The sequence below is a fragment of the Strigops habroptila genome, chromosome 2 (assembly GCF_004027225.2).
Source record: "Strigops habroptila isolate Jane chromosome 2, bStrHab1.2.pri, whole genome shotgun sequence".
Classification (NCBI taxonomy): Eukaryota; Metazoa; Chordata; class Aves; order Psittaciformes; family Psittacidae; genus Strigops; species Strigops habroptila.
In genome coordinates this window covers 3490360-3516609 of record NC_044278.2, presented here as the reverse complement: position 1 = coordinate 3516609, position 26250 = coordinate 3490360, and the positions used below count along the sequence as shown (strand labels likewise).

The 26250-nt window shown below is 48.3% G+C and overlaps 1 long non-coding RNA gene across 1 annotated transcript; it reads right to left on the bottom strand.

Moving 5' to 3' along the window:
* Window positions 1-2630: 2630 nt before the first annotated feature.
* On the bottom strand, window positions 2631-22104 carry LOC115601638. The gene is made up of 2 exons (XR_003989429.1): window positions 21429-22104; window positions 2631-2990 (listed from the first exon to the last, which is right to left on the bottom strand). It is a non-coding gene; the product is annotated as an uncharacterized LOC115601638 (long non-coding RNA).
* Between the last annotated feature and the right edge of the window lie 4146 nt (window positions 22105-26250).

The following is a 26250-nucleotide window of genomic DNA, read 5'->3' as shown; positions in this document are numbered from 1 at the left end:
CCTGCACCTCCAGACCCAGGGTTCACTCACTTGGCTTCTCTCTCTCGCCACCAGACAGACAATTGAAAACAGCCCAGGCACACTCTGGAAAACTTCACTCCATTTAATATTTAATGAAAACTCAGTGTAACTGTCATGTCCTTTTCTGTTTTCTTTCACTAATGCTGCTGGCTGCACAGGTATCTGTGTATAAACAAAGCCTGTCTCCTTTCCACTCAGTTGCACCTCTCCAGCTCAGGGCACAGCGTGCGATACCCATGCTCACCTTCAGAGGAACCCGTGGGGCAGCCCTACCAAAGACAGCATGAGTCCCTCCACGATGCCCTGACCACTTTGGGCTTCTGAGGGCATCCCAGCTCAGCCCAGTGAGACTGAGGGATGGCAGGCTCTGGAAATCATAATGATAGAATGGTTTGGGTTGGAAAGAATCTTAAGATCATAGAGTTCCAACCCCCTGCCATGGGCAGGGACACCTTCAGCTAGAGCAGGTTGCTCCAAGCCCCTGTGTCCAACCTGACCTTGAACACTGCCAGGGATGGGGCAGCCACAGCTTCCTTGGGCAACCTGTGCCAGTGTCTCACCACCCTGTTCCAGTGCCTCACCCACCACCATGGTAGGGAATTGCAAGATCACAGCAGCAATGTGGCATCCTGATTGCCTCAGTGCCAAGAGCCCAATGCTGCACGCAACATCGCTTTCATCTCCAGGCCCTGCAATTATTGGCAAGGAGGGAGGGAAAGCATTGCACTTTCATTCCCCTGCCAGTGCTGAACCACTGGGTCGTAACACATCCTACCTGCTCCCACAGAGTGAGTTGCAGCCAGAGCTGGGTAGATGATAAAGGACAAAAAGGTAGGATGTGTTTTTATGAAACAGTTTTTCCTCACAAAACTAAGCAGCAAATGGTGGGGGGAGAACTAAAAGTTTGAGAAATAGAAGTCATTAACATTTTCAATTTAGTTCAACGTAATTTTCCCTTCAAAAAAAACCCAAACACCCAAAACCCAGCATGAACTTAAAGTGTTAGAATGGAAGTTTCCTTCCATCCCTAAATGTATGTGTTATCACAGCTGCTGCACAGAGACATCTCTGAATGATTGCCCCAAATCAAAGGCAGACCTTTGAAGCAGGGCTTACACTGTGATTTGGAAGCTGGTACCAGACAAAGGCCCAAAAACATGATTGCTCTTCTTCATATGAATGCAAAGCTGAGTTACTAGTCTCTGTGGAGAACTGGGGGCTCTGCCCAGGAAAGCAAGAGGGGAATCTGCCCTCCTCTGCACTGAGGTCTTCCCTTGCCAGGGCATGGCTGTACACTGAATTCCCATGGGCAGGGAATATATATCCCATTGCTCACCAATGAGACCCCCATTTCTCCAATGCCCCATGCACAAGAGCAGACATGCAGAAACCCTAAGGCTTGGTCAAGAAATCCTAAATCTGTTTCTTGCTTCTTGAAATAAGTGCTTGAGGGGTAACTCCTGGCATTAGAGAGGAAAGAGAAGACCTCAGCTTATGCCACCCTCACCTTTTCCGCTAGCTGTAGATGAAAGGGATGCATGAATCCTGGTGGAGGATGCTGCTGCCAGAACCCCCCGCTGCAGGACAGACAGGGGCTGTGGGAAGGAGTCTCTGCCATGCACTGTATAACCCTTTCAGAAGAACCAGACCTGAAAAGCATGTCTGGTGGGGAAGAGCAGAAGTGAAGGCAACACCTGGGAATGCTTTAAGGACAGGGCTACACGCTGTGTCATCCATCCTACTGAACTTAGTGGCAGAACATTCCCATCGCAAAGCATCCGTGCCACAAAACCATAACCAAACCCTAGAGGGTAGGGCTGGCGACCGACCAGGACAGGGACCCTTTCCCACGGAGTCAGCTGCCACTGATGGGAAGATGAGGCATGCTCTCGGATGTGCCAGCTGGTAAACTCTCCCTGCTGTGGTCTGGCATGGCTCAACAACAGCAAATTTACTTAAAGAAGAAGAAAATGGCTTAACTAATCTTTGGTCACTCAGCTCTACTTCTGCTGCTGACACAGCAGGAGGTACTCACAAGCCCAATGGCTTTATTTATTTAAGTGTATTGATTTTAGCCTAGATTGGAAGAAAACAGGCGGATAAAGGGCAGGAAATTCCTCAGCTGTGAGAACCACGCAGACTACTAGAAATCAGATTTAAACTAGCAGATGAAAATACATTTGCCAGAACAAGGTAATGAATCATTCTGCCAGGAGCATGGAGATCTGGCCAAAAGCCAAACCCTGCCCACTTGAAAGCAGCAATTTGGGGTATTAAACAGTGACTATATTCCTATCACTGACCATTATTTAATACAGCAGCAGTGCTCAATGGCTCCCACCAGAAGTCAAAGCCTGCTGCGTAAAACCAAAGCAAAACCTGTCAGACCTTCCCCCAAGACCTTATTTAAAAATCAATGGCCTCAGAGTCAATCAGATTCAATGAGAGAGGGCTAAGCAAGAAGAATAGAGGACAAACCATATCAGAAGAAGTGTACGCAGCTATACGGGCTGCTGTGCACAAGCAGTGCATGGTGGCAGAAAACCACAAAGAGCACCAGGACATGAAGGAAAATGACAAGGGGAGGATTTTTGGAGGGTAATACTGTGTTCATGTGTCAGCTCTGATTATCTGATTAACATCTTTGTGGCTGGGACTCCATGAGAGAGGTCACCAGCTCTGTTGCCTGTTGTCACAGATCTTCCCTTAGCTACTGGTGCTGCGTGACATTGTCTTGTGGAAATGGGCAGGGAAAGCAAGGCAGCTGGAGGGAGTCCTAAAATTAAATCCCAGGGGCTAGTGGAAAGTGAACACATGCAGTCTGTTAAACCGGTTCCTACCTTCTCTGCCAGATGGGAGACCTTGAGCAGCTCAGAATGAGAAACCAGGCTCCAGGTACAAACCCCTCTCCTTCCACAGGAACCTCCCAAGAGCTTCTGAAGATGTGCAGATATGCTGAATTACTCATCCTGTGAACACAAAGACACTGCTCAGTGCAGAAGATGGAAGAGGCAGAGAGGTAGCAAAGGTGATGGAATGGCAGCCCTGCCTCAAGAGACAAGTGGGAAGCACACACTGTATTTCTCCTCCCAGTAAGTGTTATGTTCCTTCCAATGCTGGTGAGGCCTGACCACCCTAGTCAGTCAGTATGGCTTTCTCCACTCCTCCTGCAGGAAAAGCCCTCAACATGCTCTGTGAATATAGAGGCAGGAGCTGGGCTGTCCCCAGTCCCTCAGACCCACGGTGGAGAGCCTGTGCCCAGAAGCTGATGGCCATGAGTTCACTGTTTGCAGGGATGACAAGAGGCTATTCGCTGCAGAACGGACAGCATCACCATAGCCAGGACAGAGACATCATTCAGCTGAGCAGGGGAGCAGAAGGAGCAACAAGGTAGGCACCAGCTAGGAACACATTTAAAAGCAGGTAGCTTGGGTAGCAGCAGAATAGCGCACAACTTTTCCCCAGCTGTACAGGGAAGTTTATCTGGTTTAAGGTAAATTTTTGCATGGCTAATAGGCTGTGGACTGTCATGCCTACACTCAGAGACGTATGCAAGCAGCAAGCAAGCCCACCAGAGCTTGTATATCTGTACCCTCCGAGAAAACAGGCAGGGAAGAGCCCCCCCTGCCTGCACCATCTCCCCATGCCCTCTGCTGTGAAAGGCCTTGAAGGCAGGTGACTCACAGCTACAGAGACGGAGGCTTGCTTCTGTCTTGCAAGAGCAGAAGGGATTCTCCCCAGCAAGGTCAGCCAGGTTATTATCAGAGCTAACCAATATTCACATAAACATTCATTACTTGCTGCCCTGCAGGCACTGCAAAGGGCAAAGTTTGTCCCTGTTGTTGAAAACAAAGATAGGAGCATCCGATCTGATTTTTGCAATCCGAAGCCCTAGTGACCCATCTAAGCCTGAGGCAAACACCACAGCAGGAAGAAGCTTTGGGAAAACCAGATTGTGTCTGTGGAGCCAGAATCCAAACTGAGATATGCAAAACCCAGATATACGCCAAGCAGTTGACCCAGCATCTTTTAGTTACACATTTGATAATCGATGTGCTGAATGGTTAAGATATTTCCTTGAGCAAACTGTTGATTTGCCTCCCCTCCCACTGGTAAACCACAGATGAAAGACACTCAGAACAGCAATTTGAGAGCTTCCACTTAACCCAAAGCTGCAGGACTGAGTGTTTCCAAAGCAGCACTATCTTCCTCTCACACCTGAGCATTGCTATGGGGAAAAGTTCAGTTCTCAGAGCCAGGAGGAGCTGCCTTATTGCTTGGCAGGGGCTTGCACAAACCTTATTCTCAGTCCGCACAGGTTTTCAGGCTCTCGGGCTTTGTTTTGAATTCTGTATTCAGGACAAGTCTAAAACTTCAGAGAAACCACAATCAAAAGCGGCGGATTGATCTGCTCTTGCATCAGAGTTGCACTCAAATGATAGTTTCTTATAAGGAAAGGTGCTTTGATGCAGTCCGTCCAGCACAGTGGGAACTTGGTTAAAATGCTAATCTGCAGACAGGGTTAAGATTGAACTATATTTTAATCTGCTATTTTTCGGATGCCACTAAACGTGATAAAAATACCCCAAACTATGGATCTAACATGTCAAACCCACAGCTTGCCTGCAAAGAAGTTGGTGTGAACTGTACAAGCTCAGCACTTCTGGAGAAAGAAAGGCAGGCCATGTAAGTCTCTAAGCAGTCTCCAATACGTTGAACTGTCCAGCTATTTTCCTTCCACAGAGGAACCACCACACTGCAAATGGTGCCCCAGAAACATATGCCTTCATGGCATAACAAATCCTTAAAATAAACCATGGGCAAATTTGAGTTTGTAACAAAACCTAATGCTGGCAGAGATTTGTTTTGTTCTGAATGCTGCTGGTTTCACTCTTCAAGCCCTTGACAGATTGGGAGAAATTGGCAAAGGGCTCCATTTATTGCTGCACACAGAACTGTGCTCAGCGAGGACATGATGCAATGACAACAAATGGAGAAAGTGCTTTGTAATAATAAAATACATCCTCTTACACAGTGTTTTCATCTAAGAGGAGGTGGAGGTCCTGGCTCTCATTTGCACAAAGGTATAGTGAAAAGGACCACCAGAGAGGATGAGCAACATGCCCAGCACTTGAAGCCTGGAGGAAAAGGTCCTTTTGGGCTGTTGCTAAACATCATGTAACTAGAGCATTACACTGGTGTACCTGATGCTCTGAAACTCACAGCCAGGTTTTTTAGAGGTGCTGGATATCCACAGCCTCGTTGAGGGCCACAGTTGCAGGATGAAGAACCCTTGCAGAGACATTACCAAAGGGCCAGAAGGTGAGACAGCGGGTGACCTGCAGCTGAAGCAGCTTATTGCTACCTGGGTTAGAAGCATACATGCCCATCCTTTTCCTTTGCTATAGCCTTCCCTGAGCAAGGTTTGGGCAGTCCCTTTATTAGCATGGCCACTCAGCTCAACACCCCTGCTTTACCCTACAGTTCCCAGAGAGAAATCCAACAGATTTCACACTTCAGGCCAAGTTTGTATAAGTTTGCCCAGCCAGCCCAGTAATGACTACAAGAACTTGACAGCACAGGAGCCTGGTGCTCCCAGGTGGTGGTGGGGAGGCTCCAGCATCTCCAGAGGAGAGGGTGGGAGCATAGGGAACAACTACACCATCCCACAGGGAAAAACCTTATGGGACTGAATCCAAAACTGGAGGAGGGTAGTCTGCACCCGCCTTTGCTTTAAGCAGCCTGGAAGTGAGCAAAGAGGAAGGATGGGGTTTTGCTAATTGCTGAAGTGGCTGGAAGCAGAGAAACAAATTCTGGCAGGGAGAATTTACTCTCTTGCGCACACGGCATCACTGGACTTTTCAGAGGGGAAATGTTCGGTCTGGTGCCTCAGTCTGAGGTTTAGTCCAGGCATAAGCGAACATCTCCTGTAGAACTGAGTGCTCTTCAGTGTCCTCTCTGCTCTCCCAGAGCCCAGGTTTTCACCTTGCACACATCAGAAGGAGCAGGGGCATTAGATAAACAGTTACGCGTTCAACTGGCTTTGGAGACAGAAGATATTGAGGACCGGACACCACACATTCACTTTTCCCTGGGGACTGCCCAGGCTTGAGTATTGGGTACGCTCCCTGGCTGTAGATGGCCACACACTAACACTGCGTGGAGGAAAGCTGCAGAAAGGGAAAACTTCAGAGGACAGTGAAGCTCCTTCTGCACCAAAGGATGTGTGGGGTACACACTGAGGCAGCAACAAGCCCAGAGAGACTGCAATGAAGTTCCCCAGAGTTTCATGATGGGTCTCAAACAGCGGCAAATCAGAGGATAGGAATATATAAACAACTGGCTCTGCTAGTTTTGTGGGCTTTCTCTGATGAGATGACAGATTTACTCGACACATGTCACACCTACTGCTTAACTCCACGGCTAACGCCAAGTCAGCTTTAGGGAGGACTGCTGTTAAGTATTTGACATTCAACCGTACAACGTTCTGATTAAAAACATCAACAGTATATAATATCAATAAACCGCACATTGACTGGATTAAGAGCTGGCTGACAGATCTCAACAAGGTATTATCAGTGGTGAATCATCTTCAGATGGGAGTGTTTCTAGCAGGGTTCTTCACGGAGCTGCTTGAGGCCTGACACTTCCCAGCATTTTCATCACTGGGAAGCAAATGCAAATCTCAGTGCTGTTATAGTGTATAAATGACAAAGAGATTCAAAGCGATGAACAAGGAGGAGCACAGGGCAACCATGCAAAGCAATCTCTACATATCAGTGAGCAAAGCCCACTTAAACAACCACCATTTTACCGCAAAAAGTTGTTCCTGGGATAAGGAGTGACAGGCAGATTCCGAGGGTGCCATGTCTGGAAAATAGAGGCTCTGCAAAGGGTTTTGGAAATCATAACAGAATACGAACTAACAGCATAAAGCTGTGGCAAGAGGATGGTAATGGATGCATGCTCTGGGAATAATGAGTAAGCAAGTCATATGCACCTTTGATGCACGTTAGCAAGATGAATCCCAGCTCAATGCCTCCAGTGTGGTAAAAACACTCTGAAAAGATTGCTGGAAGAGGAGAGTATAGAAAGGAGCCAAATGATCTCAGTGCTCCACAGGGAAAAACCCCAAAGCTTTCCAGCAAACACAAAGCAATCAAATTATTTTGTTTATCGAAAAGAAAATTGAGTATTGACCTTAAAAGAAAGAAATACCAGGTGGAGTTGTGAGTGAGGAGGAGGATGGGGAACAAAAGAGAAAGAGCGCAAAGGTTGAGATGAGAACTTGGGACATGGACATTTCCAATGAAAGGCTCATGTGCTTAGCCAGGCAAAGGGTGTAGCCAGACAAGCCCCAGACCAAAATTCAGAGGGAGCTGTCAGAACAAAACAAGAGGCTAGTAGCCTCTTTCTAAAGGCTCTAGCAAGCAGGAGAGGAGGAAGAGGTATGCCACCAGAAATCTGAAGAACAGCATGTGATGGATACAGACATGTGCACACAAGCACTAAAGTTTTGCATACCTCATGTGAAGGGAAAGCCTAGATGGAAGACAAAGGTAAATAAAACTCAGGCAAGGTGGGTTTTGCACCAGGTAAGTCAGGTTCTGTACAGATGATACTCCTTGGTGAAATACTTCCCTAGACAAAGGCATGGCAGTAGATCGCATCTATCTGGACTTCATAGAAAATGTCTGCTCGTGGAAAATTAACAGTTAAGCCAGTAAATCTGAGGATTAGTGCAAGCACTGGAAGATGAGTAGCAACATGACTAGAAAGGAGCTGGTAGCAGGCAGCATTTGAAAGGAGGACAGGATGAAACTCCTTTCCATCTGCTGGTTTTCTTGTTTCGGGCTTTTAAACAACCTTAGCACAGAAAACCCAGGGATATGGTAATGCAATATTTTGGTGACAAAGGGGAGATCATTACCCATAGGGTGGAATACTAAAACACGAAGGAAGGAATAGATCACTATGAGAAGCCAGGCAACTGAAAACAAATAAGAGACAACAGCCCAGAAACTAGGGTCTGGCAGCCAGGAACAAATAGCTTGAATTCCTCTCACTCATTAGAAGAATAGCAACTGAAACTGGAGGTGGGGAAATTAAAAGACTTGAGTTCATCAGCATCCTTCCCCCACCCTGGTTTCCTACCTGACTTAGTGCTGGGCTGGATGGGACTGCCTGACAAGCACAACATTGGTTTAACCTTGCTATTCAGAGAGTGAGGCTGTATTCCTTCTCTTCTGCATGCTGCCCAGTAGTCTCCCCAGCAGCTCAATATCTCTTTGTGGGCTGTTCTTTTGAGATCATGCTTATAGCACCTGGGTTCACATCACATATTGAGTTGATTTTCACTGCAGCCCTGTAATATTTTACAGGGCAGAGGGAGAGAGGGGTGAGACTAAGACACAGATATCTTCTAGTTTTAGTACTACAAAATGCCCAGGTAATGAGTTTTGTTATCTAACACTTGATATGCTCAGACAGCTCTGTGTTCCTCCAAAGGAGACCCCAACATCTCACACCATCCAAAACATGAGGAGCACAGAGCTCACACAGCAGAGGTGGCCAAATTGGCATCACTTCATGACTCCACGTGAGAAGCAGGAGCAGGGCTGGCTGCAGGTCTCCCCTGGGGCTGAAGAAGCTTGCATTTCTGAAGCATAGCAAGACTTTTTATGAACATATTTTTCCTTGGTCTCGCTCTGAGAAACAACTGAACCAATTTTGCTGAAGCTTCTGTTTAAACGAGAAAAAAAAAATAAATGAGCCTGGGGCAGACATTTGGCATGGAAATATTCAGCTGGAACACTCAGTGTCTGGCAATACTATGAGCAGCTGAGAGGAAGGCCTCAGTCAGCAGTGTGTGTCTCTGGTGTTAACAGGGGCACCCCTGTTATCCCAGAGGAGCAGCTTGGTGCCACAAGGGCTGTGTGGCCGCTGCAAGCCTGGAGGCTCGTTTGCCCTTTCATGCCTCTTAGTGGAGACCGGAGCTGTCAGAACATCAGTGTTGCCTTCTGCCCGAATAATGGCATTTCCAGCAACACGGCTGCGAGGGGGCAGAGGTCTCGCATTGATCAGGAGGTAAGAGCTACTTACTGTATTAAGGCTGCTTCCTGGAGGAGTTCGCTCCAGCGATCCCTGTCCAAGAGCTAGCTCTCCATAATGGACCTGTCCTACAGTGAGAAGCCTCCCACAAGGACCCTCTGGGCTCCAGATGCAAGTATTAGGATCTGCATTTCCAGAGCATTTAGAGTTGTTCTGGCCAGTATTCACCTTTTTAACTCAGAGAGCAGCACAAAGCAGTGCGGGAGAGCACGTTGCCCCAGCACACTGGGAATGAGGGTGCTGGTACAGCTGTGGCAGCCAGGGGTGCAGTGCTTGTCCCCTGCCTCCTGCACACACAGGAGCTGGAGGGGAGAGCCAGGACATCACTTGTGCATGCCCGGGGCAGCCACTTGCTCAGCAGCCTGTGCTGCTGGGGCAGGAACGGCAGAGCCCTTTCACAGTGGTTTCCAGGGCAGGATGCTGCTTCTTTCAAATGATACCCATGTGGCTGGGTCATGTCTGGTCTCTGCTTTGGGAGGAGCGTGGTCACAGCTTAGAGACTGAGAGCTTCACTCAGCCACTGCTGTGTTTGGGGAAGCTCTTCCTCTACCCAGTAGAGGTGGGAAAGCCAGGATGGCCAGAAACCCAGCTAGATTGCTACCCCCTGAAAACAAAACTTCCAACTGCATGAGTGTGATGAAACTGGTCTCTTTGCACACACTGCATCCAGCCAGGGCAGGATGTTAAGAGGATCAAGTGCAAGAATAGGAGGAGCCAGCCCTGATGCTTCTTTTTCCTCTCTAAATCTACCCTGCAAAAGTGTGACAAATCTCCCTCTAACATCCAAACTTTAAAAAAAAGAAAAAAAGAAAAAAAAGAAAAAATATAAAGCTCCCCAAAACAAGGAACAATCCCAAAACAGCCACATCACTGTTTTGGAAGGAATTGAAATAATTTGCCAGCTAAAGTCGCAGAAAATTACATTCCTCTTCTCCGCATCCCAACAAAGATCTGCTACCCAGGACTTCTGCTCTGAGATATGTTTCCCTGTGGAAAAGGAATCGAAACTCATGGGTTCCAGCCACAAAGCATTTCGCTTTTATGAGCAGTGTATGCCTCAGGTCTCCAGGTTTTGAAAAGTTTAAGGCAAAATCTCAAAAATGCTATAAAAGCAAGTCTGTCTAGACTAGGTGAGTAGAAGAGGGAGGCTTGAGCCTTTAGGGAAAGAGAGAGAAAGAAAGAGAGCTTTCCAGCTGTCCTCAGAGGTGGAGGCAAGCAGAGCAAGAAATAAAAGCTGTGGGTACGTGGTCAGGACTTGGCATCAGCCTTCTCCCTTCACTTCAGTTTTATAAGGCACACCAGCAAAGCAAGGATGCCAAAGCATCAGCACAAGGCTTGCTGCCATCAGTGGGACTTGTCAGCTATGCCCAGGTCCTTGCCTCTCTCCTTGGGGGGACGCAGGACGGGACAAGACCAGCGCCAGAGCCAAGCACAGGCAGGAGCAGCTGTTTAATGGTGTGCTTTGACATTGTGGCATGGAGGAGCTGTCTGCCTCCCAGCCCTGGGCTCACTGTGAGGGATGGATGCCCTGGGGAGGAAGGGAGCCAGCTCTTGGCCGGATGTCCTGAGGCATGGGGCAGAGGGGAAGGTTGCCAAGTGATGGCAGGGTGTTAATTAAAAATAGTAATGAAGGTTGCAGCAGTAACACCCATCCTCAGAGCAGATGGAATCAGCTCGTGAAGCAGTGGTCCCAGTCCACCCAGGACGTGCCCATCTGAGCAGAGGGACAGGTAAACCTGCGCTCAAAGCAGCCATTTGTGCTGTTTCCCCATGCAGGGGTAATATTTACATCCCTTTGTGAAACATCCGGACCCTCTGGAAGAAGTAGCGCTGCTCAGGACCGAGACGTTAAAACAAAACAAAACAAATAGCCTGGAGAAATGCTGACATTCCCAAGTGCTCATTCAGACAAAGAAACACCTCCTGCCAACAGACCTTCTCGCAGGTGAGGGATGTGCCAACCAGTTGGGTGGCTGCACAGAGCAGAACTGAGGCAGATGCTCCAGCTGCAGGCCTCGAGGGGCTACCTGCACATGCTCTCCACAGAGTCTGTCTGGCTATTTTGGGGAGACACACACCTTACCTTGCAGGGTGACCCTCACTGCAGACAAGACGGGAGCTGCAGTAGCAGCTCAGACATGCATTGCCTGCTCCCTGGCTTGGGGTGGGTTGCCCTGGGCTCCCCGTTGCCTCCATGGGCCAGTTTCTCCCAGCACAGATGCTGTCGCTACCTGTTTCCCTACTGAGACCGACAAGAGCTGCATGGCTTTGGTGTGACAGCTCTTTGACCTGCTTCCCTACAGAGCTGCGATGGCAATGAGGTGTAGGGAGCCCCATAACACCAGGGGCTGAGGCTGGTGAGACAGCTTGCTGATGCAAGAACTGCTGCCTTATTAATGAGGGAGCTGAGCTGCCCCACTCCAGCCTGCCTGCATCGCAAGGACACCCCTTGCACTCCTGCAGAGACAGTCACCAAGCGCATCCCCCTCCTCCTCCTCTCTGGGCTACTGGAAACGCAGGAAGAATCTGTCTGAGAGGACGGGCTAGCACCCACCCCAACCCATTCCTAATTCTCCCAGCAAACAGAACCAGCATGGTAACTAAAGAGCCTGAGTTCCGCAGTCCACACTGGTATTACATGAAACCTGCCCTGTTCCTTCACACAGGGATAGAGAGTCCCATGTCCAGCCCTTTCTGAAGGACTCATCTGTCATTAGGTGCTTGGCAGTGCAGCCAGCAGCCACCAGTTTCCCCCCTCGTAGGGGGGCATCTCCCCGTGGCTTTCACCAGGCAAACTCTGCAGTATGAGCTGGATATGCAGGGACCTGCTCCTCCTGGAGTGGATCAGCCACACTAGTGCTTCAGTGTGCAGGGTTGTGCTTCCCAGCTCAGCATCGGGCCCCTTGTGTGCCCTCCGGATCAGGGAGCAGCAGGTTCCCACTGCTCTTACCCCTGTACCACTCCAACTCCTTACTTCAGCACTAGGACCCTTCACACTCCTCCCCAACAAAGGAAACGCAGCTCTCGGCAGGCCTCTGTTATTTCAGCTAAGGCTCATCAACCATCCTTCTGTCACTAAATGCCTTATTATGTGCAATTAATGGACTGAGAGCAGCTACAAAGTCATTCTCCTCGTGAACCGATGGAGGCAGCTGGGTTACTTCTAGTGACTTTCTAATGCTGCCAGCTTCATTACTAAGTGCAGCTGTGCAAGGGGAAAGCTGGAGGGAAGGCAGGCGGGGAAGATGAAGCAAACGAGTTAGCTCAAATCCAGCATCGTGCCTTTCAAACACCCGCAGGCAGCATGGCAAAGAGCTTCCTGCCATCCCCGGGGCCAGCACATCCCTTTGAGGGACACTCAAACACTGGTCACCATCCACAATTACTTACAGGCAGTCGGTGGCTCTAGCCCTGCCCCATGCAGATAGGTCTCTACCGCCATCTCTAACTTTTTTTATTATTAATAATACAACAAGAGGAAAGAGAGATAAGAGCAAACTGTCAGAGTAGGCTGAAACAGCTAATTTGACTGTAGCCAAACTGCATTCAGATGTGCAAAGCAAGAGAATAATTTCCGCTCTCTGATCTCTCAAAGATCATCCTCTTAGATGTCATGATTACATTTGAAAACAGTCTGATGGTACTTGAAGTCAGTTTCCCTTGACAATTAACCTATATGTGTGCACCCTTCATGACTTCTTGCTGCCATACAGGTGTGCGTTTTGAACCACTACTAGACTCCTCATATCCACGGTGGAAAAGAAATACTAGATATCAAAGGGCTCCTAAGCCAGTCTCAGACAAAGGGACACTGGTCTCATTGGAGCGTGGCACTGAATTAATCTGCCTTTAGTAATGCCTTGTTACCAAAAATAAGAGAGTTACAGCTGGCATTTGTGCAATCAATTCTTCCACTGTGCTAAGGCAGTTCCTAAGGACTCAGTGATAAGGAATTTGTTGTAGCTTATTTAAAAAAAACCCCAAACAATTAAAAAAGCAGCATTTAATGTATTTTAAGTCCCTTTGCCTTATTTCCCCTATGCAGAAAGTGTGGTGCCCTTCTACCAAACGACATCTGATTTTATATTTTTATTTTTTGAGGATGGGAAGTACAAAAGAAGTAGATGCATAAATTTTGGGGCCAAATTCGTCTGAGTGAATGGACCTAAGCCCTTTGAAGCAAAGGGCGAGGCAATTGCTTACATTAATCCTAATGACCCAAGCCAGCACTCATGGACAAACCCTTGCAGGGTTTCCAGCTCTTGAGCCTGAGCAGCTGTTACTTTTTGGAAAGGCAAAATGAAACCCCAAGGATTTGCCTTAAAACAATTTACATCCATCCTAACAGTAAAACACTCTGCTTTGAATATTAACAAAGGACTGGCCAGCATAACATGGCGACAGCTCTGAGGGACACGAGTAGCTCTTTCTCTGCTCTGCTGAGCTTAGACTAGAGACTGAGAAGTGGGGAAAGCCCCTTCTAAAAGCTCTTATTGGGACCCTCGCTGAGGCTTGGCAGGAGTTAGGAAAGCAAACATAGGCTCTTGGAGTAAAAGTTGCAAACAAAAATCAAATCATGAAAACTTTCCTTAGAGAGGAAAGACAGCGCAAGTACTGCATGAGGCGGAAGAGGCGAGCAGCCACACATCCACTCCAGCTTTGGGCAATGAGGAGAGGCCCCAGCCATATAGCACAGAGCCGATGGGAAGCTGCTGCCTTCCTGCCCCTTCCCGTTCCTTGTGCACCCAGGTAATCCTCTCCTGTTTGCAGAAATGAAGAAAGGAACCATCAATGAACCTCAGTCCACCACCAAAGGAGGATGACGGGGGTAAGCATCTTCCCTGGAGGTTTCACTGGTCTTGTGTCCATCAAAGGCCAGGCTTCACTCTCATGCCCAAGCGCACAGCAGCTCTCCAACACTGCCAGTCCCACTCCCAGATTTGCTCCCAGTTATTTCGGCATAATTCAGGACACAAGCTGTCTACCTGCGAGGTAGTTTTATAATCCTACCCCTCTTCTCCCTCCTTTTGCTGCCCCTCCACCTACAATTTACCTTTCATCAGCAGAGAGGACTTTGCATAGCACCACCTAAAAGAGTAGCAAAGAGGTTTGCTGCGCATGTAACCCAAAGGAAAACATGAGATGCTGTTTTTCCATTTCAGCCAAGATATGTTTTTAATGCCATGCAAGCTGGGAGCATCTTCAAGGCTTTGTTGTTTCTTAAGCAGAGGGGGAAGCACTAAAGGTTGAATTTGAACACTAAAAACATTTCTTTGAACTGGCAAGATTTACCAGTGTGCACATGGCTCCCAGTACAGATGCACGCTTGGAAACATAAGAATAAAAAAAAAAAAAAAGAAAATGGAAAACACGTCTATTCCCCCTCGGTTTCTGTCACCATTTGATTCCACTGTACTGCAGTTTTACCAGGGAAATTACTGGGGGAAAGGGAGTTAGATAGCATTTCCCTGACAGCAGCTTGTCAACCTGTTCTTTGAGTGTCAGGAAAAAGAGCTGCATCTTATGTCTTTAAAGGCCTGTTCTGTCACAGCAGAAGAAGAAGACACACATCTGGCTTCCCTGGGGCCACGTGCTCATCCCCTCTTTTCCCTCACCAGAGGTGCTGCCAACACACATGGCAGACCCACAGCCTATATTCCCCCAGCCCCTCAGCTGCCCAGTCCCAGGCGGTCTGGTTTCTCCTCAGCCCAACCTCAACCAGTATCTCACCACCAGCTGTATCCAGGGGCGCTGCACCTCCACAAGGGATGGAGAAACCAGCAGGGATGCTCAGTGCTATTATCACTTACAATGAAACATGAGCTTTTGCCTTCTCTAGTGGCTTGGCCCCAGCTAACACAGACTGAAAATCAGAGTCAGATTCTCTCATATCTCACCTCCACCTGATGACATGTTACATAATATAAAAGGGGAGAATAAGAAATGTTTCTGATGAGAACAACCGCACAAGGTTCCCTCAGTGCAAGAAGAGGCACACAATCCCTGACAGCCCTCTGGGACAACTCAGTACACCCTTTTTATGGTCTGAGAGAGGAGGCTCCATCTATCTTATCTGGAGCGTACAGCACTGACTCAAGCTTGTGGTGCTCCAAACTGATGGGTCCAAAGAGCCTGAGTATTTCAAACCCAGAGCTGACACTATACAAACCCCCCATTAACTCTATCCCACATTATCTGAACCGGGTCACAATTACTCCAGTAGCCACCGGTATTATCAGAGCACCACAAAACCCGCTGCTGCTGAGCCACTGCCACATGTGCTTTGAGCCCAAAGAGCTAGACCTCCCAGATAGTTTCATTTCAGAAGGAAATATCCTTCAGGCTGTAAATAACCTTATTTTTCAAGCTTCTGCTTTCTAAAAATGAAATAGCCCAAACCATAGCAGGCATTTCTGGAAGCGCAGGTTTAGCACTGGGAGAGGAAGGGATGCGGTTCACAGCTGCCATCAGGTTATCTCCTGCGATGTTTCCCTGGCAACCAGAAAGCTCAAGGTCTGGTGACAGTTGCAAAGTGTAATAGTTTTTGAAAGCCAAAATATACGTATTTTGTCAGTTAGTGTTGTGCTTCCCTTGAGATAGGCCAAAGGATCAAAAAGAAACTCCACTGAGAGCTGATTAGTCTCCATGTAAATAGGACAGTCAAGAAACTTATCAAAATACACCAGCACCTGGGGGTTAGCACTATGTTTCCATACTGCTTGCACACCCAGACAGCCACCCTTTACTGAGGACCTCCAGATATCATTTTAAAGTATAATTAAGGGAAACAAGTTACATATGGGACATGCTCAGGAACTACCATACAAACACAAGGCTAGAAAGCCAGAAAGAGTTCAAGATGCAGTGGGGAACATTGGGAAAGACTTGCCTGCAGCAATGGAGAGAGCGAGCAGCAGTTCCTTGATCAGGGCTGTAGGTCTCTTCACCTCCACTCATCTATAGCCAGCCCAACCAGCTAATGTCACACTTTTCCCAAAAGAGTTGAGTCCTCACCCCAAATGCTCATATAGGACTGCATGTATGAAAACTGAGCATGGGCACTAAGGCATATATAGATACATGCCCTCTGCATCAGTCTTCTCTAGCTTATTGTGTGACTAGCTACAGCTGTTGTGGGAGGGAGACCATAGAGGGCAATCAACTCATGTTCCCACACCTTTCCAATTCTTGCTGCAAGGGGTGCACTAAGTTATGAGCAAGAAATAGCTTTTTTTTTTTCTTCCTATTCCTAGTCTTTCTACTTGGACCATTTGTAAGGTAGCAGCTCCAAGTGGTTTCTAGCTCCTTTATACAGGCACTCAAAGCAACCATGCATTGGGCCCTCAGCATCACGGCTAGGCCAGTTTTTTTCCACAGGATCATTTCTCTGTTTTTATGCGCATTATTCCACTGGAGCTGCTGTCCTTTGAAAATTATTTTCTGATATGAAGTTTCCCATCTATTTGTGAACAGCAGCAGATGTGTGAAGAATCACCCTCCAGGTGATGCTGCCCACAGCTTAATAACAGGGTTACTATTTCTTCTCAGATGTGGTGCTGGGGTGTGAGTTGTAGCTTTCAAGACAAGAAGGTTTTGTGAAAACAAACTTCTGGTGGTGGTGACATCAAGGGCAAGAAACTCAAAGCTCTCCTGCAGTGTGGGCAGAACTTGGCTGCAGAAACCTAAACATCTGAGCATGTGTTTCTTTCCCCTCCCTCCCTGCCTGTCCCTCATGCTCAGCTCCTGGATCTGTGAACAGGAGCTCCCAAAATCCTAACAACCTGGTCAGGTGTTATTCTGCTCCACAAACATTTGCCTCTGGGAGGATAAGCAAGTACACGTCTGGCTCTGTACAAGCCATATCTTTAAGCTGCTCCCTGTGGTTGTGCTGTGTGAAGGCTCAGGTTGGGTGATGCTGAGGTTGGGCAGCTAGAGAATGTAGCATTTGCCTGGCTCCCTGGCTTTGAGAGACTGCTGAACAGCACAGTGCAGACCCACCTTGTCCCTCGCAATATGCTGTGGTCAAATCATACAATTATGGGCATAACGCCAGGGCTGTGCTGCTCTTGGTGCTCATGACAGGCAAAAGACAAGCAGATGGTGCCGGCTTCCTCCTTAGGTGCGTGGCTCATGTGCCAGCCATGCAGTGTGGACAGGACAAGAGGTTCCTCCACAGAAGCGCTCCCTCCTGTTGTGCATGAGCTGCTGTGTGGTCCCTTTAAGACAGTTTTGCTGCTGTGGAAATATTTATAGGAGGCTCATCACCATGGTATCTGAGCACTACTGACTAATGGGGCGTATGAAATGCGCCTGGTTGTATTTGTTATTAATTTCTTTAAGGGTGGATTTTTTGACATTTTGTTTTTGTTCTCTGCTTCAATTTGGGCGTACTGCTTGTGTGTATAGCACCTTTCCTAGTGGCGTCCCTTGAAGGCACCGTGGAAGAGATGAGCGTTGAGAGCGAGGATAATTAAAGGAAACCTGTCAGCTAGTTCCATCCCCAAGGTTTAGAGGTGGTTTAAAAAAGGAAGGAGGAAGGGAGGCAGTGATGTTATTAAAGCCATCAGGAATTAAAATGCTTTCATTGTTTAAAAATGAGAATATAATGAAATGGGTAAGTCACCCATGTGATGAAAGGAGGAAAGTGACACCGAGAAGTCAGTGACCACTTGGACAAAAAAGAGTGAAGAGAGGGGAATCAGCAGTGGTACCTGCCAGGACGAGGGATGCTTGCAAAGTGTATGACAAGCAAGCTAGGATTTTTTTTTTCATTTTGGCTAGAAGAGAAAAATTATATTGGCAGTGGTCCTAGAGTAATAAACCCTGATGAAAAACCAGAGTCAAAACTATGACTTTTCTTTGAATAGACAATTTTGCTGGTGCAACTGCGTAGAGCTGAATACTTCCGTTAGCCCCTTGGCCAGATCTGGCCAGCTGGCAGCTCCCTTTTGCCAAGGAAGCCTTTTGTTAAGACGAAAAAAGCACATTGCAAAAGGGAAGTGGAGTAGAGCAAATCCTTGCTGCAAGATCACAGTCCTCGGGAAGTATTTTATGGTTTTAGCCTTTGCACAAGGGGATTGCTGGAAAAGGCTGTCGATACGCAGCCGTGCTCTGTGCCACTTGGTGTGACAGCCTGGAGGGCTGTTCTGCTAAGCACCTGGATCGAAGCATCCCAGATATGTCCACAATTCTGGCCTTTCCAGCTCTTCACAAACACATCCATATTGCCTCTTCCATGCCCCTAACTCACCTACACTGCATGCATCTCTGGACATAGTGTGAGTGTCACTAAAGCAAAAAACCACTTCTAACAAGAAGCAGTGGAGCCAGAAATCCAGGTGATTGTCCCACGATTCTGACACATTCTGTTTGCACTAGTAAGCAACAGAGGGGCAAATACCTGCTCCACTAAGCTTGCTTGAAAGCTCCAGACCTTGGAGTCTCTGGGGCTAGAGCACAAATCCCTTGCTGTTTCTGGTGTATGTTGCAGGGACGAGACCCCCTCTTCCAAGGGTGCCTGCCCTCTTCCTGGCCCAGATCTCACAGCCTCCATGGTCAGCGGGACAGTTCCACCAGCAGAACCCACATTTTGCATCCCAGCGAGCCTCGCTCCCTTTGGGCTTGTCTCTCCTGGGGAGAAAACAAGGGGGCCAAGCACCCTGCAGTTTGGAGAGGGAATAGCATGTGCGAGCATTCCAGCCTGCAGCAGAGGACAGCTTATTCTCTCATCCCTTCTCCATACTTCAACTGCCTGAAACTCAGCTTTTATTTTTTCATATTTCAAAATCAACGAATTTTTTCCCTTGCTTGTGAGCACAGGCCTGGCTTTGACTTTGCTTTACTTTCCAGGTGTTATCAAAGTCACTAATCTGTCACATCCTGGAGTAATGGGAAGCGACTCCATCTTCTTGTGGTTATAGGAGACAGCCAATTTAGACCTACAGATTTGCCTCTGCTCAGTGCCATCTTCCAGGCTTTCCATAATGGAGTCTTTATGCTGTGTCCAAAAGGTGCAGGAAAGTCAGCCCAGATCCTGAGAAAAACCTGACAGGTTTCTCTTGCTGGCCCATGTGAATGTCCCTGTAACCCCTTAGCTTTTAACAGTAGAAGTCAGATCCTGAAATAGACTGGATAAATGCAGTCAGTCATTTTACAGCCCTATTTAAGCCACAGGACTCCTTGCACAAATCCTTACAGTGAGATTAGGTTGCCTACAGAGTCAAAAACTGCCTTGCAAAAGGTGAAGATAGGGTCCTGCTCAAGGACTGAAAAATGAGCTTGGAAGTGCTGCAGTGGCACGCCTGCAACGTTGGCATTTAGAAGAAGCCAGCACGAACCCAAAGCCTGGGGCTCCACTTTCTGTAGTCAGCCCCTGCTTGCAAACACAGACCTAAAACATGCCCTCAGCTCATCGTTGCCCACTTGGAGGGCCTGCTAGCCAGCAAGACACCTTCGGTAGCTCCTGGGCTGCCAAGCAGCAGGGATGTGGCAGAGCACTTGCCAAAGCGGCGAAGGCTGAGGACGTAAGAGCGCGTTTGAGGTGAGAAGCCTGTAGGTGAACCTGGATGGCCCCATCTTTTCCTGTCTCTTCAGCACACCTGGCGTGCAGCGAAGCAGCTGAAATGAGAGCAGACAGCTCTGACCCGGAGCAGCCGAGGAGCACACGCGCGCGTGAGAAGCTGCCAGGTCGCAGCTGCCTGCACTGTGGGCAGCGACCACGTCGTGCAGTGCCAGCGGCTGCCTGATGCCAGGGGAGCCAGTGACTCCACTGCCACCCCTGTGCTGAGCCCTGCGAGGGCAGTGCAAAAGGGGCTTCTCCCAGCCCCAGCATCGTCCCATCAGCTAACACTCACATCTTCAGGGTGGAAAGGAGACTGACGACGCTCTCTGTCCGAGGAAAGGCACTGGGTGATTTCCATGCTCCTTGGTCCAGGGATTATCCCCTGTTTCTTCGCCTGGGAGGAGTTCTCATTATTACTCTGTGGTCTGATCCTCCACCAGCTCCTTCTTGCATGTTTCCCTTGCTCTTATCTTTATAATCCTCAGCTGCTGGTCTTCAACAGTTACAGTCTGAGATTGGGAGACTTGCAAGGCTCAAAATTGTTTTAACTCTTTCTTCCCAAGAGAAGGCTTGTTTTAAGTGGTCTATGTGACAGTGCTAATGGTACCCAAGCTCGCTTGGACAGCACACACCCTCTCCTGCCCTCTGTTAGCTTGGCTCCTCCAGCACCTCAGAATGGGTACAAGGCAGCATCATTCCCACTCTCCTTGTCCTTTGCATTTAGCTTCAGCTTCAGAGAGGACTCTCCTTTCCCTCATGTCTGCTGCTCTCCCCCCGTGTCTACATCCTAGCCCGCAACCAGAGGCCAGCTCCTGCCCCCTCCTAGCAGCCATTCACCCCATGGGGAGCAGGGCTGACACTAAGAGAGTCCTGCCTACTTTGCAAGGATGATGGCAGGCGGACCTACCAACCCCAAAGGGAAAGGCTGCCATGTTTTCACCCAGCTCCCCAACAAGCCCTGGCATCCCTGTCCCCTCAGGCTTGGCTGCAGGGAGACAGGCAGAGGTGGTGGCACAGGGGTTTGAGGTCTTGCTCTTGATCTAATCAAATCCATGTTTTGTTTTCCATAACACAATCCTTTAAGGAGCTCATAACCAGGGATGGGCTACATTCCATAGGCTGCTAGGTTATTTCACTTGGGAGCGTGTGGATAAAATGCCACCATTTTACAGCAACTATTCTAATTCAGCAGGTCACTGGTAAAACATTTTCTGATTTGCTTAGTTGTTTCCCAGGCATCTTGAAGTGGTGTCATTTCAAGAGGAATTTCTGTTCTGAGAGAGAAAGAGACGTCCAAAGAATGCAAACAGAATGTTATTTTGAGCCTCAGATATCCACTTTTCTTCAGTCCAGATTTTTAACTTGGTCACCAAGCAGGAAAAAAAAAAATAATCAGATTTTCACACAGCCTTGTTTTCTGAAAAGAAAGGTATTAACAAGGACAAGACAATTCTGTGCAACTCTCATCCTCACCTTAGCACAATTCTTTCTAAAAGCACCCAAGACAGATTAAACATATGAACACTCACAGCACCTCAAAATGGGAATGTGATTAGTAACTGATTTATGTCTTCTGGAAGCAAGGCAAAGACAACTTAAGCAGCAAATAAAAGGTAGGGTTTTTACCGCTTTGTTGGCTAGCTTTATCTGCTCTTCTCTCTGCAAACACACTAGCAAGATCTAATAGCAGGGGATTTTAACAATCCTGTGTTCATTAAAATAATAATTTTCTTACCATTTATTACACGCAATTTCACAGTCCTCTTAGTCTGCAGTGTAGAGAGGGTACGGTGCTGACCCCATTGCTTCTTTTTATTGGGGATGACATTTTGTTTGGCTCTGCTTCCCATTCTCCTATCTCGTTTGTAGAGAGAAAAGTCCTTCCATGGAGATGTGTGCCTCAAATCACTTTCAATGCCTCAGTACGGATCCTTCACCTAGTCCTCCCAAGGTCTGGGGTAACATCTACCCCATGAGGCCCACAAGAAAAAGGGGTGAGTACACACTAATCTGACAACATTTTGTATTGCTGAACACAGGAAAATATTTTCAGCATCCTTTTTTAACCTCTTCCTAAAGCACCTACTACACTGCATAGATTTTGTCTGCGCAAGCATACCTACCTGGATAGGAGAGACTTAGTTACAGCAGGACAATTGCTGTGTGGATGTGATTTGAATTCTTTTGCTGCCAATCGTCACAGGCAGAACAACAGGAACAGCATTTGCGTATCGACACTGGGGATTTTGCAGCATAATGCATAATTCAGTCTGTTAGGTGTGAGATATTTCTCTCCTGACGCTGCTAATTCTCACCAGCAAGACTCACCCTCTCACCCTGTGATTTGCTTTTAGCTGCTGCTTCCATCAGGCAGGCCACGAAGATGCAAAGAACATATTAAAAAGCTTACAGTTATATCAGATCCCACAGAAACAGACATACCATGCAACTCCCTCCCACCCCAAACGTGTGTTTCATAACAGCGAATGGTATTTGTTGGCATTTTTGCATTTACCTCTCCCCATTAGGTTCCTTTGAAGCTGCTCAGCTCTTCTGAGGGGTTTCAAATCCCAGCGCACTGTCAAGAGTACATGCTCAGCCCATTCAGCGGTCCCTCTTTAGAACGCTTTTGGTTGCTTAACAGGGAAGCATATTTGTTCAGATGACCTGGGAGCCCACCCTCATGTGAATTCACCTGAAAGGAGAGTTTATCTATCATCTCCTCTGTTGTGTTTGCCTAGCTCCAGAGATAAGCTGGTTCCTTTGCTGGGGGGAGGAAAGGGAGGAGGAAAGGAGGATGAGGAGAGAAATTGATGCAGGTATTGTTTGTCAAAATGTCAGGTGAATTGATGCTTCCTGAAGCACTGGGGAATGCAGGCAGCCTATTGAAAAGACCTGATGGTCTCAAATTGAAGGCGACACAGCTGTGAAATGTGGCAAACAATGAACTTCTACCCAAAAAAAAAACTAAACTCAAAAACAAACCCCCACAAAAATTACCAAAAACCCACCCACTTGTGACTAGGTGAGCACAGCCCTTCCCAATTAAGTGACATTCCTCTTCAGCAACCTCACGGGTGCTCAGAGCACCCAAGAAACCCGGAGATATTTAGCTTGACAAGCCACAGGGAATAAGCTCCACTAAACCCCAAAAATACAAAGATGATAGGCGTCGGACACCCCCATTCCTTTTGTACTGAAGTGCCACCAAGAAAACCTGCCTTGTCCTCTGCTCCCCAGCAGACAAGGCTCAGGGGCATTAGGGTTTATTACCCCTGTATCGTGCCTGCTATCTCTGCTTGCAGACGATATGGGGAGACTAGGTGATGTGCCCAGTGACACCTCAGGTGCCCACAGCCACTATTCGGTCCCTCAGGTATCAATAGCTCCTGATGCTTCGCCCTCACCCCGGGAGCACCAGGGCTGCTACAACATGCTTCATACAAGGCCAAGTGCCTGTCACCAGCTGTGATTTGTCCCCAAGACCTGTGAAGGACAAGCTGTCCTCTCCCCCCTGCCCCAGCATGGTGAGCCCCGGTCCTGCCTCCAGCACCAGCGCCTTGCCCACCCTGTGCAGCTTCTCTGCCCCTCTGATTTAGGGGAGCAGGCGCGTGCTCTGCTAGCTTCAGTCGCCATGTAGCATACTGTGGCTGACATGAGCAATAAGGGACCGGCCTGAAAGCTAGTGCATTATAAATGATTTATTGGTCTAATAAAGAACCTCAAATTACCCACCGCCTCCTTCCTTTCTCCCCTCGCCCCAAGGACCAATAGAGCTACCGTACAAACATTTTCTACCTCACATTATGTAATGTCACAGAGAAGAAAAACAAGTATACAGCCCCCCGGAGAGCCACCCTGCCGGCGGCCCCCCCGTTGCCGTCAGCAGCCTGGTAGACAGCAGCCTTGGATGCTGCAGCGCAGGCATCATTGCCACACAGCTGGGGCAGGAGAGAATTGCTCCATGCTCGGTAATGGGAACCATTTTACTTCTCTTCCCACCCTTCCCATGCCTCTTGCCTCTGGCATCCCAGAGAAAATGAGTGACCTGCCCTCTCCCCACAGCCTTGCCATTCCCTTTGGGCTGCCCACAGCCAGGGGTGTCCTCTCCCGCCTGGCTGTGCAGCCCCTGCCTATCGCCCTGTGCAGGGATGGGGCTCTCATGGTCAAGGGTTTATAGCCCCAGAAGTGACAAGAGCTTGGCTGTGCTGGAGGGAGGGCCAGGCCAGCGGCTGGAAGACCTCATTTATTTTAGGAATGGAGATTTTTGTCCCCCCCGATGTGGGACCCCTGGTAGCTCATCCAGCCTCCTACTCACCATCCTCTTCTCTAATCCATATACTACTTCATCACCGTCCTTTTTCACAGCAGTCGATACAAATCTTTGGTTGATAAAGCCTGGGAGCTTGTTATCTACTATTACACATGCAGCCTTTTTTGTTCAGCTCCTCAGGGACCTTTCCTGCTCCCCGTTTAGCCTAACCTCCTGCGTGCACTTGTGCTGATTACTCCAGGCAGAGGCCCTTCTCAGGACGCAGAGCTATAAGAGCCACTATACGTGCTGAGAGAGCACAGGGTCCTTCCTGTCCCATGGTTCAAGCCTTTAAGTCCTGCCTCTCCTTCCAGCTCACTTGAACAAGCCACAACTTCTCACCATACACAGAGCAGGAGTAATAAATTAACCCACTTTAGATGGCTCGCAGGCCTTAACAAGCAACCATTGCTAAAGGGCTCGTGTTGTCTCTGGAAGTGGCACTGTAAGCCAGGAGAATGTTATCATCCTCATCTGCTATTATCCTGAAGACCATGAGGTCAAATGAGGTGAACTGAATGCAACAGAAGAGTCTTAAATATTCAATGTCAAATTATTTGAAGGGTGGTAAAGCAGGAAAAAATAAAAGAAAGGATAAAGAAAAGCTTCAGCCCAGTTGTCCTTTCAGGCATTTTAGCTTTGGCATGTGACAGGACCTCACTTGGCAGGGAACACAGGAGCCCTCCTGGGCAAAGTGGGCATCCCAGGGCCCCCTACAACTCCCAGGATGCTCACCAGGGCTGACAGCTTCCCATGCACAAACCGGTACCTGAGCCCACAGTGTCTCCTCAAGTTGCAATAGGCCAGTGGGACCCAAGAATTCTGTTCATCAGACAGAAAAAGAAGGGTTGAGGAGCAATGCAGAGATCCGGGAAGGGAGGGACACCCATCTGGGGCCTGAATTGTTTGGCCGGGGTAAACAGAGAACAAAAATTCTGGGAATGATGTTATAAAAAGAGAATTCTGAGTACTTGCATTCCTTGCAAGGCTGCCCTGTTTGCAAGCGGAGGGACTTTAGCCTCGGGGAAAAATTAATACTGTTAGAAAACAGGACTGAAGAGACCCAAGGTGTCTGCTGCGCGGCTCTGTGGGTGCCCAGGCAGCCTTGGGCTACAACTCTGAACCATCCCAATAGCTGATAGTCTTTTCTTACCTTTATCCTCAAGGCACACAGCTATAGCACAGCGTGTGGTAGAGCCCAGTAAGTGGGGCTGCCCTTAGGGAGGAAACACAGCCAAGGAGGAGACTTAAAAGCCTTGGCCCTGTTGCTTCGAATAGACCCAGCCCTCCCCATCTTGATTACCACACTTGGTGTGCACAGGGAGGACCTTGTTTGCAGACATCTTGGTAACAGCAGATCTCTATATATAGTTTGTTTGTGTCTCCATGTGTTTGCTTCATTTGAATGGGAAGATGGCCGAGATACATTTTAGCAGCCATGCTGCATTATGGTTTCTGATGGGATTGATGGGTAGATCCCAGGACTGAAATCTGCAGCCCAAGAGCAAGAGAGGACCACAAAAGAGGCCAGGGCTGAGCAGCTGGAGCCGAGTCAGAGCAGCCTCCCAGGCACACACTTTTCCCATGGGAATGGGTGTGAGCCAAGCTTCAGCAGAGGCATCCCAGCTCACTCCTTTCCCTGCCTCCCCAGCCACCAGTCTTAACCTGCATCACTCCAACCCAGCGCCTCTGTCCTGCCATGGGGCTGCTTGAGCTCACATGCATGATACCTTCTTTGCCAGTTATTTAAATGAGTTCCACACCTCATCCTGGTTTCAGGCTTAAAGGGTCCTGTTTAATCATGCATGATAAATACAGCAGAAGTCTATTTCCCCTTGCTGGGAGGCCTCGATATGATGGTTTTGGCTGGTGGATGAAGGAGATGCAGTTTGATTTTCTAGTTCTCTCCTACCCACTCCCCAAAGCACCTGATTATTTTCCAGAGTGGAAAGACGCTTATAACCATGCAGTTTCCAAAAACCTCCCCTGAGTATCTGAGATAAGAGGGAATCTACACCTCCTCTGCTCCTACATCTCATCTTTTTCACCAGAAAGATGCAAGCTCTTACCTGCATCAGCTCATGTGTCATATTTTCAGACATGCTTACTGGAGCTTTCTGCCTTGTTGTCTCTCACATTAGAGAAGGCTTCCCATAAACATCTGAAAAACTGCTTCCTCCTTCCCCTCTAAATCCCTACTACAGCACACCTGAGGACTGCAAAATACTCCACAAACCCCAGGCTG